Raw genomic sequence first — 17,056 nt, forward strand, 5'->3', positions numbered from 1 at the left:
ATGTCTACTCTAGTTTGCATCTGATACTACTCTGAGAGTATATTCATACCTGAGCACTTCTGGAATGATTGCCATAGCTATAATTTACAAAATTGGTGATCAGCTGGTGATCCAACAACATAGAGCTTAATAGATATATCGTGTGTTCCTCCACATTCAATTTCCATCATATACTTAGGTTATTTACCATTTTTGTAAATCCTAAAAAAAGTATTAGCATAGAGCTGGAAGCTGAGTAATAATCTACTAGCTTTTGTTTCTAATGCTCAGTAGCCCTGATATGGGGATCTGGCAGACAAGCTTGAAAGCGTTTTTTCCCAGAGATTCTCATTTGTTATTTGGAACACAAGTACTTTAGCTGTTTTCATGGATGGTAATCATTAAAGGTAGCTTGGTAGTATGGATAGAGTGCTAGCTCTGGAGTCAGAAAGAACCGAGTTCACATTTTATCTCTAATACTTACTATATGACTCTACACAAGTCATTTAACCATGCCTGCCTTAGTTTCCTCATCTGTAAAATGAGTTGGAAAAAGAAATGACCACTCCATTATTTTTGCCTAGAAAACCCCAAATGGGGACACAAAAGGTCAGACATAACGAAATAATTGAACAAAACTCATAAAAGGATCATAGTATTTTCTTTAAAAGAGAAAGAATATATGTTAAACTACTCAAGTGAAGGAAATTGATATATTTAGATTCCTACCATTTGAGAAAGTCTACCTCAATCACTCTAAAAATGGATTTGACATTGTGGTAGAAGTTAAAAGACAAAGTCCTCTGGTATCTCTGAAGATGAGCAAGAAGGAGCTTCTCTGCTTTGGCTATTGCTTCAGTACTTTAAATGAACTGGAATTTCAGAGGGCAACCATGTCCACAAGATAGATGACCACTACCCCTGGACTTAGGAGACCATTTTTGTTAATCCTACACAGTTCATCATCTAGTGGTCAGCTTGCTAGTATTGAATTCCTCTGAGTGAGCCTTGTCGCACATCTTGGGAAATCTTGATGCAAGGCAGTTGTTCAGTGCTGCCAGGCTTTGCAATATTCTACTTTCTATTCTGTCTAAAATGTAACTCAAGTATTACTTCCCCCATGAAGACCCCATTCTTCCCCAGTTGCTGAAGCCCTTCTCCTTTTTTCCTTCTATTATTTTAAATTGATCTAGTATAGATCATCTACCTACCTACCAATCTATCTATATGGGGATATACATTGATTTATATGTACATATGCACAATATAATGTAAGCTCTTAAAGAAAAGGACTGTTGTATTTTTGTTTCTGGCATTTAGTGGGCAGTTGCTAAATGTTTATTCATTGATTGATATGTATCAGTCAACTGACAAGCAACTATTAAGCATATATGATGTGCCAGGCATAAGCTAGGTAGTATTGGGATACAAAGAATAGCAAAAAACAAAACAAAAACAAAAAAATTCCATGGTCTCTGAACTCAAGTAGTTCACATTCTATTGACACAACATGCAAAATATATATCATGTATCTGTATATTATATAATATGTGTATACCTTTACTGGATAATATTCCAAAGAGGAGGCACTAGCAATGGTACAAGGACATGGAGGAAATAGTCACATCTACCAATCAAAAGTATTTGCCATATAAATATAAAAAGTAGCTGTAGATCTCTTCTATCTCCAAAGATACAGTGTGATAGTTATAACAGCCAAACAAGGCAGAATTTGGTCCAAATATTTCCCCTCCAAAACATGCTAAAAGGATAATCCAGGTTAAGTCATGTAACCTCTCAGTGCTCTAGGCAAATAAGATTATAAGAATCAGAGAACATATATTGGAAGAGGGAATTTCCTCACCTGGGATTTTTCTATATCAAGGAAAATATAGGTACAGTTTCAATTCCATTTCAAAAGCTAATATAGATACATATGTATATAAAGATATATATAACATGCATATGCATAGACACATGCATTATGTACATGTATAAGATACACAAGTAGAGGGATATACATGTATTGCCTATATTGCAGGTGCATGTTAATGTATATGTACATATATGTGTCCATATATACCTATATATAGGCATTTTAATATGGGTGTCTGTGTGTGTGTGTGTATATATATATATATATATACAAATATATATACACAAATATATATATATATATAATAAAAGTATAACATATTTAAAGGTTTAATTGATGGTTAATTGCTTTAAATGTAGCAAAAATTTCCTAGTCATAAAAATAACTAGAAAAATGGCCAATCCACTTTAAGTCTGTTGTGGTCCTATATAAATTTATGCTCTTTTGCATAGTTTAAATGGATCTTTGATGGAACTATCAGAGAAGCCCAAACATTTTATGTGAGCCTGTCAAGTAACTCAAATGTGGTTATATCTGGTTTGTATAGTTTTTAAAATACTGCAAATTGTGAATAATACATATCAGCTTATGCAAAAAAAAATCCTGCATAAAAAAACAGTGATTACAAGACAACTACTAAAAGACCATTAAGTTTAAACCCTATTTTCTAGATCAGTGTCTTGCCTTGACCAGTCTAATGAAATGATCAACTGAGCCTTTATAGCCTTATTGTACTTATAAAACCAAGCAAATTTAAATTAAATAAGAATTGCATTTGGTTTTGTTGCGGTTGTTTAAAAATAGATGCACAGTCCACTGAAGGGCATTAATTCAAAGCTATCAAGAATGGACCGTCCTGATTGAGATGGTGGGCACCAAGAGCCAGGGTCACCTTCACTCAACCATGAAACACAATCACTAACCCTGAGAAAAAACCTATGTATATAAAGTGTTTTGCAAACCTTAAAAAGTTTTATTATCATCATTTTAGTCAAAAGATGACATAATATATTTTCACTGTTGCAATTTTACTCTTCAGACTGATTGCCAATTTGGAACAATTCCTCAGATTTAAAGAGACAAAAGGCAGAAAGTGGAATGTGGGGACCTGAGTTTAAAGCTTATCTCTCCATGGATTCCACCTAACCCCAAAGGATCCTATGGATAGATTTTAAGAGGTTCTTGAATTTGGATGAGGGAAGAAACACATCCTTATTTTCAGTAATCTCTAACTGAAAATTGTTATTTCCTTTAATTATTTGAAAACATTATTCTGAGAAGAGGTACACAGAATTCAACATGTTGCCAATATGTACCACCCACCTACCCATATATACACACACACAAACACACATACACACACACACACATTAAGAAACTGTCTTTTTTTTTTTTTTGCTGAGACAATTGGGGTTAAGTGACTTGACGAGGATCACACAGTAGGAAGTATTAAGAGTCTGAGACCAGATTTGAACTCAATCAAGTTCTCCTGACTTCAGGCTGGTTCTCTGTCCATTGCACCACTTTGCTGCCCCAAGAATCTCTGTCTTAACATTTGCTACCTATTTGACTTTGGGCAAATTATCTAACATCTCTAGGGATCGATTTCCTTATCTATAAAATGGGAATAATAATTGTAGTACCTACTTAATATAGTTGTTCCTCCAAAGCCACATGGGCAAGCATAAATCTGTCTGTAGGAATTATTTTGATACTTGTCCCAGCTAAAGACATCCCTTAGACTAGAAAATCTATACTTGTGTCTCTAGTCCCTGGTCTGTACATTGGGAGCTGTGAGTACAAACAGGAAGCTTCCATATACTTTTGCCTCTGACCCAAGACAATCATTAAAAGTTCCTGAGATAGAAGGGGAAAAGGTAGACAAAGATCAGGAAAAAGTCCTTTTTAGAATGGTTTGTTGGCCCTCTGTTAAAAGGCAACACAAGGGTCCATCCACCTAAGTCCCAGGCAATGAGCTTATCTAGAGTTTAGTTCCAATAATTGGAACATTCATGATTTTCTTTTATCCTCTTTACTAGGTTTGAGTAGACCTGTATAAATTCTATGAGAAGAGAGAGAAGAATCAAAATGTCCAAATATTTTCCCAAAAGAGCATCAAATTTATGAGGAAATAATCATGGAAAAAACCTATGTATGTAAACTGTTTTGCAACCTAAAAGTTTTTATTATCATCATTCTAGTCAAAAGGTGACATAGATAGTAAAGAGTTGGGTAAATCAATAACAACCAAGCAGTTCTGTGGCTTTTGAAGAGAACTGCAATTAATCTGTCAGTAAATAAACATCCATTAAATACATCCTATGTGCCAAGCACTGTTCTAATATTGCACATAAAAAAATAGAATCTTTGTCTTCAAGGTGTTCTCTATGTAAGTGAAGAGAATATGTAAATAAATATGAATATACAAAATAATGCACTATGAATGAAAGGTAAACTTAAAGAGAAGTCAACAGGAGTATGATGAGACTCAGAAAGACTTCCTACAAAGAACAAGATTTGTTAAAAAAAAAAAAATCAGGAAGTCAAGGGGTGGAGGTAAGGGGGGAAGCATCCCAGGAATGGGGAAGACAGATGATGGAGGAGGACACGGGAAGTTTATCCTGCTAGACTATATAAAAAAAAAAAAAAACCAGAAAGATAGAAAGAGGTCAGATTGTGAAAAGTTCTCACTGCTAGAGACTTTAAATATGTTCTTGGAGACAACAAATTAACCTTTAGAGTTTAGAGGAAGCTAGATGGCAAGGTAAATAGAATAGACATAGAATCACGAAGATCTGAGTTCAAAGCCAGCTTCAGATACATCTAACTGGATGATCCTGGATAAATCATTTAATTTCTGTTTGCCCCAGTTTCCTCAACTATAAAAGGTAAATAATAATTGTACCTACCCCCCAATAGTTATTGGGTAAATCAAATGAGATGATATTTGTGTATTACTTAATTTAGTATCTGGCACATAGTAGGTGCTAAACAAGTGTTTGTTCCCTTCTCCCTTTCTTGAAAAGCCGACATGTTCAAAACTAAGCATGAAGAAAATCATTTCAGCAGCAAAGGTGGGAGATCGAAGGGAAGGCAATCATAATAGATAGCGTTTAAGGTGATGAGTATTCTCATTTACTGTCCTCCTGGCTGTGCTACAGACTCTCCATCTCTCTGCTCCAGTCATTTTCTCTATCCCCCATACTCCAAATGCTCTCCTTCTCCAACTCCATGAATTGAATAACCAGGAAAACAGAATCCTTGGAAAAACAGCTATGATCAGTGGCTACCACATGAATGGCAATCATACAGGTAGGAAGATAATCAGGAGAGAGCAGTGTCTCAAAAACCTAGAACAGAGAAAGTATCCATGATAAGAGAGTGATCACTGTTGTTCTAAACTAAAGAAAAATCACGAAAAATGAGGATTGAGAAAAGAACATGATTTAGTAATTCCTGTTAATTTTATAGACATCAGTTTCAAGTGAATGATAAAGTCAGAAGCAAAATTATAAAGAATTTAAAAGCAAGAGATGGAAGAAAAGTGGAAGCACCTAGTATAGATGCTGAATCAAGGAATTAAGGAATTTATCCAAAAAAAGGGAGCTAGAATAAAAGCTTGTGGGAATGATCATATTTAAGTGAAGAACTTTTTGTTGCTGTTGTGTAGTGTTAAGGAAACTTTTTTGTGTGTTTATGAGCAACAGAAATCTATTTTCTATTGGATTTTTATTTATTTTTGTTGTTTTTTATTACATTTTAATCTGGTTGAAAACAGGCATTTTTGACCTTCAGGGTACCTGACTGACACTCCTATAGAATATTTGCTCTCCATTTGGCAGCCTATGACATTCCATCTGAATTCCTGAATTCCCAATTCCTGGAGCTTATGCACCTACCTTTTGAAATTTCCAAGCTTGGAGACTACTGCCTACACCTCGAATAGAAAATATCAAAAGAAACCAAGGACCCAGGACCATTTTTGAGGAACCCAGGTCTTGGATAGACCTGGGAGAGGTAGGATGGAATGGCCCTTTCTCTTGCAGAGTGTTTCTCTTCCTAGAGATTATTAGTGATGTAGTTACCGAACTTTTCCAGACTTGAATGAAGCAAAGAGATAGACTGAGCTCACTTGAGTTTTCAAAGACTGACAGACCTGACCATGCAACCAATGGAAAAAAGACTCTTCCCAAGTATACAGCAGGACAATTACAACAACAGAATGTCCACAAACATGCTTCAGTCATCATGATTCTCCAGGAAGGAGTTCCCTGGCATCCTTCATGTGTCAATCTTCTCTTAGCAAGTTGAATTACAAAGGGATTTCAGAGGATGGTGGAATCTTTCAATGTTGGAACTAAAACAGATCTTAGACATCCTAACGAGTCCTAACAAAACAGTTTGTTTCAGTGATATACAACTTCAATGTCTCAAGGATAAGAAATTTATTCACTCTTCTTATTGCTACTCAACTCTTTCCTCCTGGATTATTTTTATTGGGCTTTCCCCTTTAATGACACAGATGGATGGCAACCCATCCGTGCTTCCTCATAAGGGGTAGAAGGTATGGGATGGGGTGTCAATCAATCTACTTGAATCTTCTTTCTTTTTCTTGATATCTTGAGGATACCAATAGAGGACTTGGGTCTTCAGTTATTCCCTGATCTCACTACATTATTAGTCAGTCCCTCTTTGTATTCATTTTTTCATTATTCTCCATCTCTTACACACTGTTTCTCCTTTCTAATTCCTTGTTTATAATGTGGTGCAACTCTCCATTGCCCTCTGGGTAATACTAATTTTCAATTCATTATATATTGTCACTCATATGGAAACATGACGTTTCATCCAGAGATTAGCTCCCTAGAGCATTATGGGAACTCTGTAAAATGAATGCACATTATTTTTTTTAAAGTCCTCCTGGCTATCCTTGGAGTTACACCTTAACTCACATCAGCTAATTTTCTTTGAGTTCTCATTTCCACTGTCAATCATTTGCATCAGAAATGTAACAAAAAGAAAAGCATTGTAACTACATTTTTCTGTATTTAAAAAAAAGACTCCCACCTCAGGGATTCAATATGATATTTCACCTCCATTGGCTTTGAAGACTGGAAGATTTTTGCCAATCCCAACTTTTGACCTTGGTAAGATGAAATCAATAAGCATGCTGAGATCTCTGTCTCTTTTAACTTGATTCTCACCCTTTTCTATCAAAGTCTCTGCTCAAGTCCAGCCAGTGCACTAGGAAGCAGATCCTCACTAGAAAACTGGAGTAAGGAAAATGTATCATGGAACCAAAGCTTGAAAGGGAAGTAGATATCTTATACACCTAGTTCTTATACTCTTTCTTCCTGCCCCCAATTAACAAGAATGAGGGAAGGGTAGAATCCTTATAATATTGAGCCCAGATTGTAGGGGCCTTGGCTGTTAATTTAAATTATGGCTTAGGAAATAATTTTTTCTTTATATTCATCACATTGGAAATGTCTATTTAAAAAGGAAAATAACAAATTGGAGGGGCTTTAAGAAAAATGGATACCTTAAAACATTGTTGGTGGGGAAATGAATTGGTTCAACCATTCAGGAAAGCAAGTTGGAACTATGTACAAAATGTTACTAAACCATTATAACTGTTATAAACTGTTATATCACTTTGATACAGTGATATTAAGCTTATATCGCAAAGAACTCAAAGGAAGAGAAAAGGATCTTATACATACAAAAGTATTTATAACAACTCTTTCTGTGGTGGTAAAGAACCAAAAACTAAAGAAATGTCTGAACAAATTATGCTCTACGAATATAATGGAATACTACTATTTCATAAGAAAAAATTAAGTGGACAGTTTCAGTGAAAACTGGGAAGTCTTGTAGTGAGCAGAACCAAGAGAACAATTTATACTAAAATAACAACCTTATAAAATCAAAGACTTTAATCAACTTAATAATACCCATTACTAATCATGAAGATCACTTAAGAATGCTGTTATCTCCTGATAGTGGGGCAGTGAACTAAATTTTAAAAATGATATGCATGGGGCAGCTAGGTGGCACAGTGGATAGTGCACCAGCCCTGAAGTTGGGAGGACATGAGTTCAAATCTAATCTCAGACATTTCACACTTTCTGGCTGTGTAACCCTGGGCAAGTTACTTCACCCTAATTGCTTCTGAAAAAAAAAAAGAAAAGAAAAATGATAAGCACATTTTAGAACATGACTGATGTGAGAATTTATTTTGCTTAATTTTACATATTTGTTATAAGGACACAGCAAACCAGCTCTGCGACCTATAGCCCCACAGCAGGTATACTACTGGACATAGAACCTACTGTGATGATAGGAAAAATGAAAACACAAACTCAGAAGAAGACAACAATGTCAGAATGCTTACATGTGAAAGGGAAATGTGCAATGGATTCAAGCCCAAAAAGTCCTCTTGGAAGAGCTCAAAAAGGATTTTAAAAATCAAGTAACAGAGGTAGAAGAAAAATGGGTAAAAAACAATAACAGTTATGCAAGAAAATTATGGATAAAAAAGAGTCAACAGCTTGCAAAAGGTAACAAAAAATTGACTGAAGGAAACAAGTCCTTAAAAAATAGAACTGGCCAAATGGGGGGAAAATCCACCAAAGAAAAGTAAAATTAGCCAAATGGAAAAGGAGATACAAAAGCTAACTAAAAATAATGTCATTATTATTCTATAAGAAACTATCGACAGGCTGATTTCAGAACGATCTGGAAAAACTTATATGAACTGAATTCATAATTATTCATAATTCATAATTATAATCATAATGATAACTAGCATTATGATGCTAATTGAAGTGAGTAGAGCCAAGAGAAAATTATATATAACAACAAGACTATGTGATGATCAACTGGACTTGGCTCTTTTCACAATGAGGTGATTCAGGCCAATTCCAATAGAATTGTGATGAAAAGAGCCATCTGCATCCAGAGAGAAGACTATGGAGGTTGAATGTGGATCACAAACAGTATTTTCACTTTTTGTTGTTGTTGTTTGCTTGATTGTTTTTTTCCACATTTTCCCCCTTTTTGATCTGATTTTTCTTGTGCAGCATGACAAATGTGGAAATATCTTTAGAATTGCACATGTTTAACTTAGATTATGTGATGTCTAGGAAAGGAGTAGAGAGAAAGGGATAAAATTTTGGGACACAAAGTTTTGTATGGATGAATGATGAAAACTATCTTTGCATGTAGTATGAAAACTAAAAAAATTATTATTTTAAAAAATGAAAAATGAAAATTAAAAAATTCCTTTAAAAATTAGGACTGGGCAAATGGGAGCTAATGATTCCACCAGACATCAAAAATCAATTAAACAAAAACAAAAGAATGGGAGAAGATACAGAAGAAAATGTAAAATAACTCACTGGAAAAACATGTAGCCTAGAAAACAGACCCAGTAGAAATCATTTAAGAAGCATTGGACTCTATCCAAAAGCCATAATCAAAAAAAAAAAAAAAGAAGAAGCAGAAGAAGAAGCAGAAGAAGCAGAAGAAGAAGAAGCAGAAGAAGAAGAAGAAGCAAAAGAAGAAGAAGAAGAAGAAAAGAAGAAGAAGAAGAAGAAGAAAAGAAGAAGAAGAAGAAGAAGAAGAATCTTGATGGTATCTTGCAAGATAGAAATCAAGGAAAATCATGCTGATATCATAGATTAGAGGGAAAAATAGATATTGAAAAAAATCCACTGATTACTTACTGAAAGAGAGTCTAAAATAAAAACTCCAAGGAATATTGTAGCCAAATTTCATAGCTATTGGGCCAAGGATAAAAATATACAGAAACAATCCAAATGGCAAGGAACCACAGTCAGGATTACATAGGACTTAGCAGTTTCTATATTAAAGAATTAGAGGGCTTGGAATATGATATTCTGGAAGGCAAAGAAGTTTGTATTATAAATAAGAATTAACTACCCAGGAAAAACTCAGCATAGTCATTTAGAGAAAAAGTATGGGGAAATATGAGAAGAATGGGGAAAAGAAAAGAATGGAGGACCAATAGAAGGAAGTGCAGATTTAGAAAAGAAATGATCAAAAGCAAAACACTGATGAGAAGGGACAGGGTAAAAAAAAGGAGAGAGAAGTATAAATTAAGGAAAAGAGGATGGAGGAAAATACATAATGAGTAAACATAACTATGAATAGGAATGGGATGCCTTCCCCCCTAAAACAAAAGTGGATAGAGAGTGGATTAAGAACCAGAATCTTAGTTCATTATTGAACACAAAACAGATAATTTTGATTATATTAAGTTAAAAAGGTTTTGTACAAACAAAACTAATGCAGACAAGATTAGAAGGGAAGCGATAAACTGGGAAATCAAAGGTTCTGATAACCTCATTTCTAAACTATATAGAGAATTGACTCAAGTTTATAAGAATTTAAGCCATTCTCCAATTGATAAATTATCAAAGGATATAAATAAACAATTTTCAGATGAAGAAATTGAAATCATTTCTAGTCACATGAAAAGGTGCTCTAAATCACTATTGATCAGAGAAATGCAAATTAAGACAATTCTGAAGTACTACTACACATCTCTCAGATTAGCTAAGATGATAGGAAAAGATAATGATGAATGTTGGAGGGGATGCGGGAAAACTAGGACACTAATATATTGTTGGTGGAATGGTGAATTGATCCAACCATTCTGGAGAATAATTTGGCACTATGCCCAAAGAGCTATCAAAATGTGCATATCCTAAAAATGTTTATGGAAGCCCTTTTCATAGTGGCAAGGAATTGGAAACTGAATGGATGCCCATCAGTTATAAAATGGCTGAATAAGTTATGGTATCTGAATGTAATGGAATATTATTATTTTATAAGAAATGATGAGCAGATGATTTCAGAGAGGCCTGGAAAGACTTACATGAATTGATGCTAAGTGAAATGAGCAGAATCAGGAGGTCATTGTACATGGCAGCAACAAAATTATATGATGATCAATTCTAATGAACATGGTTCTTTTCAACAATGAGATGATTCAGGCCAGTTCCAATGATCTTGTGATGAAAAGAGACATCTACACCCAGAGAGAGGACTGTGGGAACTGAGTGTGGATCACAACATAGCATTTTCATTCTTTCTGTTATTGTTGTTTTCATTTATTTACTTTCTTATTTTTCCTTTCTGATTTGATTTTTCTTGTGCAGCAAGATAATTGTACAAATAAATTGGATTTACTATATATATATATTACCATGTTTAACATATATTAGATTACTTGCCATCTAGGGGAAAGGAATTTGGAACACAAAGTTTTGCAAGGATTAATGTTGAAAAATTATCCTTGCATGTCTTTTGAAAATAAAAAGCTTTTATAAAAATAAAGAACATTTTTAAAAAAGCATTAAAAAAACAGAATCCTACAATATGTTGTTTATAACAAATAGACTCAAGATAGAATGGACAAAGCACCAACGCTAAAGTTAGGAGAATCTGAGTTCAAAGCCAGCCTCAGACACTTAACACGGTCTAGCTGTGTGATTTTGGGCAAGTCACTTAACCCCAATTGCCTTGCAAAAAAAAAAAAAAAAAAGAAAAGAAAAGAAAATGGGAAAAAAGAAACACATCTGAATCAGAGACACACAGAGCTGAAATAAAAAAAGTCAGGGTTAGCAATGCTGAACTCAGACAAAGCAAAATCAAAGAGATTTAATGAAAAAAATCACCATTATTATTGAATATTATACTGCAAATTTTAGCTATAGCAATGAGAAGAAAAAGAAAATGAAGGAATTAGAATAGGCAACAAGAAGACAAAACTATCAATCTTTGCAGATAATATGATGTTATACATTAAGAATCCTAGAAAATTGACTTTAAAACTTCTTGAAATAATTAAAAACTTTAGAAAAATCACAAGATATAAAATAAACTCACATAAATCCTCATTCTTTCTATATATTATCAACAAAGCTCAGCAGCAAGAGACAGAAAGAGAAATCCCAGTTAAAATAGCTGTAAACAGCATAAAATATTTGCAGTCTACTTGCCAAAACAAACCCAGGAACTATGTAAGCACAAATACAAAGTATTTTTAACACAAATAAAGTCAGATCTAAATAACTGAAAAAATATCAATTGCTAAGGAGTAGGACAAGTTAATACAATAAAAATGAAAATTCTACCCAAATTAATTTACTTCTTCAGTGCCATATCAATCAAAATAACAAAATATTTTATAGAGCTAGAAATAATAACAATATTAATCTGGAAGAATAAAAGATCAAGAATATCAAGAGATATAATTTTAAAAATGCAAATAAAAATGGGCCTATCCATACCAGATCTAAAACCATATTATAAAGCAGAATCATCAAAACTGTTTGGTACTGCCTAAGAAATAAGAGTGGTAGATCAGTGGAATAGGTTAAGTACATAAGAATGGCAGTAAATGACTATGATAATACATTATTTTATAAATCTGACTCCAGCTTCTGGAATAAGAACTCACTCTCTGATAAAAACTGATAGAAAAACTAGAAAATAGTATGATAGAAATTAGGCATAGATTAATATCTCACACCCTATATAAAAATAAAGTCAAATGGGTACATGACTTAGACATAAAAGGTGATAACATAAGCATAGTAAGAGAGCAAGGAATAGTTTACCTATCAGGGATATGGAAAAGAAAAGAATTTATGACCAAAGAAGAGAGAGAATATTATGAAATTCAAAATGGAGAAATTTGATTACACTAAATCAAAAAGGTTTTACACAAACAAAATCAAAGCAACCAAGATTAGATGAAAAGCAGAAAGATAGAAAATTTTTATACCAAGGTTTTTTTTTTTTTTTTTGATAAAGGCCTCAAATATATGGGAAAAAATGAGTAAAATTTATAAGAGTATAAGTCATTCCCCAATGATAAATGGCCAAAGAATATGAACAGGCAGTTTTCAGTCGAAGAAATTAAATCTTTCCATTATCATGTGATTAAATAATCTAAATCACCATTAATTAGAGAAATACAAATTAAAACCACTCACACCTATCAGAAATAACAATGATAAATGTTGGAAAAGATGTGGGAAAATTGAGACACTGATACATTGTGGGTGGAATTGTGAACTGATCCATTCTGAAACTATGTCCAAAGGGCAATCAAATTGTGCACATCCTTTGATCCAACAACACCGCTGCTAGGTTTGTATCCGAAAGAGATCATAAAAAGGGGAAAAGAGCTACATGTATAAAAATGTTTATAGCAGCTCTTTTTGTGGTGGCAAAGAACTGTAAATTTAGGGAATGACCATCAATTCAGAAATGACCAAACAAATGGAACGTGAATGTAATAGAATACTATTATGCAATACAAAGTTTATGAACAAGCAGATTTCAGAAAAACCTGTAAGACTTAAATGAACTGATGCTTAGTGAAGTTGAGTTGAGCAGAACCAAGAGAACATTGTATACAGTAATTGCAACACTCAGTAATACAATGTTGCTAGATAATTCCAAAAGACTGGTGATGGAAAATGCTACCCACATCCAGAGAAAGAATTATGGGGTCTGAATGCAAGACAACACATGTTACTTTCACTTTTGTTGTTGCTGGGTCCCTGGGGGGGAATGTTTGGGCCCTTTTTATTTGTTTCTTCTTTTACAACATAATTAATATAGAAAAATGTTTCCACTATTGCATATGTATAGCCTAGATCAGATTGCTTGTTGTCTTAGGGAAAAATAAATGAGATAGAGGAAGAAAAAAATTCAAAACTCACAATCTTATAAAAATGAGTATTGAAACCTATCTTTACATGTAATTGGGGAAAATAAAATATATTTTCTTAAATAATAGTCTTTCACAGATCTAAGGAGAAAAAAAAAACTTGACCTAACAATTTGGATGATATAGAGGGTCTGAACTCTGGAGAAGTATGCTTGAAACAAAGATACTTACAAGAAGGTGTTTATTCAGCGTAATTAATGAGATGATGGTTGTCTAGTTCACATATACTTAGTATTTAGCATGGTGATGTAATGGTTCTCTAGTTCACACATATGTAGTGTGCTGTAATGATATAATCATACTGAGGTATTTAAGGGCTAAGAGGATAGAAATGAGATATTCCATCTTTGAACATCCTCCTGGTGGCTCTCCTGCCTACTTCACTCCTCCACTAAGACCAAGGCTGGTCCCGAGATCCTCCAGAAAGCTAGCCCAGAAATTACAGGATACCAATGGGAAAAAAGTGAGTTTTCTTTGTTATTGAAAACTGACTACATCCCTGACCTTGTTTCTTAATTCCAGAATAAAATCAGTTACCAAATCTTGTCAATTCAAACTTCACAATACTGCTCACATAAATCCCCTTGTCTCCAATGATAGGACATCTGCCCCAATTCCAGCTTTTATTCTCCTCACCTGGACTACTGCAATAGCCTTCTATTTAGTTGGCCTGTTTGTCTCTAGGTGTCTCTACTCTCTTATCCATCTTCCTCTTAGATGTTAACTTAGTTAATAAATTAATGTTAATGTGTCCCAGTCACCATGCCAAGCAATGGGGATACAAAAACAATAAAAACAATTGTAGACCACAATTATCCTTGAGAATTGAACATTTTTTTTTTACTGGAATCAGATCATCATTATGGACGATAACAATGTCAACTACAGTTATTCACACATTAGCCCTGATGCACAAAAATTTAAGAAAAAATTTTTGATAGATGCTACCACCATTCCAAATGTTCAATCTCTCACCTGTATGTGTATAGAGGTAGCTGGTTGGCACAGTAGAAAGAGCACTGAGGAAGAGCCAAGATCAAATCTGACTTCAGGCAATCACTATCTGTGTACTCCTGGATGCATTGCATAGTAAGTGTTTGTTTCTTTCCTTCTTGGGTGGAATGAAAATCTTTCATAATATAGATCTCCTAGAAAAAAATCAAAATGAGGTAGAAACAAGATGAAGTGTACATATTAACCCTACCATCTTATATATTATTAGACTTGTCTAAAAGATGATTTCAATGAGTCTACATAAAAATTTACTTTTAATACTTTAACAGTTACAAAAAGCAATTGTTTTAACTATCTATTGAACAGTCCATTGAATATCAAATATACATATAAACAAATAATAGCAGGAGAATGAATCCCACATCTCTCTTTATCTGAACTCTGTAGAGAAAGATGAATCAAATAAGAATAATTTTGTTTTCAACATATATGACTTTTCCTGACCTTTTTGGGGGTTTATTTGGTAAAGATACTGGAGTGGTTTCCATTTCCTTCTCCAGCTCATTTTACAGGTGAGGAAAATGAGGTAAACAAGGTGAAGTGACTTGGTCAGGGTCATACAATTAGTAAGTATCTAAAACTAGATTTGAACTCAGGAAGATGGATCTTTCTAACTCAAGCCTATCACTCCATCTACTACATCACCAACTGTCTAAGAATAATAATAGCAATTATAATTATCACTGTCATTATACTTATTACTAAATCTACTTCTGTGCTTAACAGAAAGTGGTACTAACTAGAGATTTTCAAGAGAAACCAAATAAGTCTATTTAAATTGTCCGAGTGTAAACTCATCAATGCTATCCTATACCACTCAGCCACTGCTCCTCATTTTAATTAATTAATTAAATAAATTAATATATTTATTAATCACCTACTATGTGCCAGAAACTGTGATGCAAAGTCATAAATAAAATAGTTTCTGTCTTTAAGGAATTTACATTTTATAAGAGAAGATATGCATATGTATTTGGGAAATCCATAGAAGGTCAGGTGTGGGATAAACATAGAGATCCAGAAATTCTTCGTGTACAAAGAACATTTGATCTGTGCTTTAAAGGGAAGGATTCTAGGAGGAAGGGAAAATAGGTAAGCTTCAGGGATGGCAAACAGCCCATAAAAATGGAAGGTCAAATGTTACATGTAAGGAATAGCAAATAATTTCCTCATTTTTTTTTATAATTATGTATTTTAAGTCTACTTGTTACAATGAACTACTTAGATTGACACCTGAATTATGCAAAGGTAATTTATTGTGATTTTGTCATAAGGGGTATAGATAATCTATACATTCAAAAAGAATATCCATGTGTCAGTTTAGCTGGACCTTTTACTAAGGTAAAAATTTGGTTGAAATTCATTGTATCTCTTGGGAAAATGTCCATAGGTGATATCTTTGTTCTTATAGTTGTAAAACCAGCATGATTGTGAAAGTCTTTAATATAACATTCTAAAAGGAAAGAGGTCATTCCATAGAAATACTGTGGGCCTCTTCTCCCTGCATATTTCTTGGTACATGTAAATTTTTTCTTTACATTTCTCTGTAGAATAATCATTCTACTTCTCTTTTTTTACTTTGCAATCTATCCCTCTCTACTAAGTAAAGAACTGAAATCTATCTTTTCATTGTTTCATTTATTGAATAAGATTTTGTCCTCCCTGATCTTCATTTAAAAAATTAAATTTATAGGATTTTTTCATAATTTATAATACATTTTAAAAATAATTTTTACTTTTGTGGTTTTTGAGTGCTCTTCTCTCTCTCTCTCTCGCTCTCTCTCTCTCTCTCTCTCTCTCTCTCTCTCTCTCTTTCTTTCACTTTCTCTCTCTCTCTCTCTCTCTCTCTCTCTCTCTCTCTCTCTCTCTCTCTCTCTCTCTCTTTCTCTCTCTCTCTCTTTCTCTCTCTCTGACTACTCCTCAAGAGAAACATAGATTTAGAGCTAGAAAGGACCTATGAGTTCAGGGCATCCAACCTCCTCATTTCACAGCTGAGGAAGCTGAGACCTAAGAGATTAAGTGACTTGCCCAATGTGACACAAGTGACAAGTGGCAGAGCCTGGAATTTCTCTTCACTCTGAAGCTGAGATTGGAAACTCATATAGCATCAGTACATCTAAGAATTTGCAGTAAAACAGATTCACATGAAATTTAAAAAAACAATGAAAGAGAAGGGAGATCCAGATATAAGCTCCATTTCTCATTTCTATCCAATTTTCATTAGGTTTACCCTGATTTCTCAAATGTCTATGGTATGTGGGCCAGGATTTATTTTCAGAGCTTGTTTAATGTGGGAGCAATGGGAAATATTCTTAAAAGAGATCAGGAGATGGACAGATTTGGGGCAAGAAGAAAGAAAAAGGCTCTTATAGATAGAAAACATAGCCAGCAGACTTGACTGGGCCAGCATTCTAGTA

At 33.9% G+C, this 17,056-nt stretch overlaps 1 protein-coding gene across 1 annotated transcript in view; it reads right to left on the bottom strand.

Moving 5' to 3' along the window:
- TTLL7 (tubulin tyrosine ligase like 7) overlaps positions 1 to 17,056 on the bottom strand; it is a 354,831-nt gene that overhangs the window by 104,433 nt on the left and 233,342 nt on the right. Inside the window, exon 21 of the transcript XR_007953864.1 lies at positions 14,601 to 14,773. The gene's annotated coding sequence lies outside the window, so the exon portion shown is untranslated. The remainder of the gene's footprint in view (positions 1 to 14,600; positions 14,774 to 17,056) is intronic.

Source organism: Antechinus flavipes, chromosome 4, assembly GCF_016432865.1.
Source record: "Antechinus flavipes isolate AdamAnt ecotype Samford, QLD, Australia chromosome 4, AdamAnt_v2, whole genome shotgun sequence".
Taxonomy (NCBI): Eukaryota; Metazoa; Chordata; class Mammalia; order Dasyuromorphia; family Dasyuridae; genus Antechinus; species Antechinus flavipes.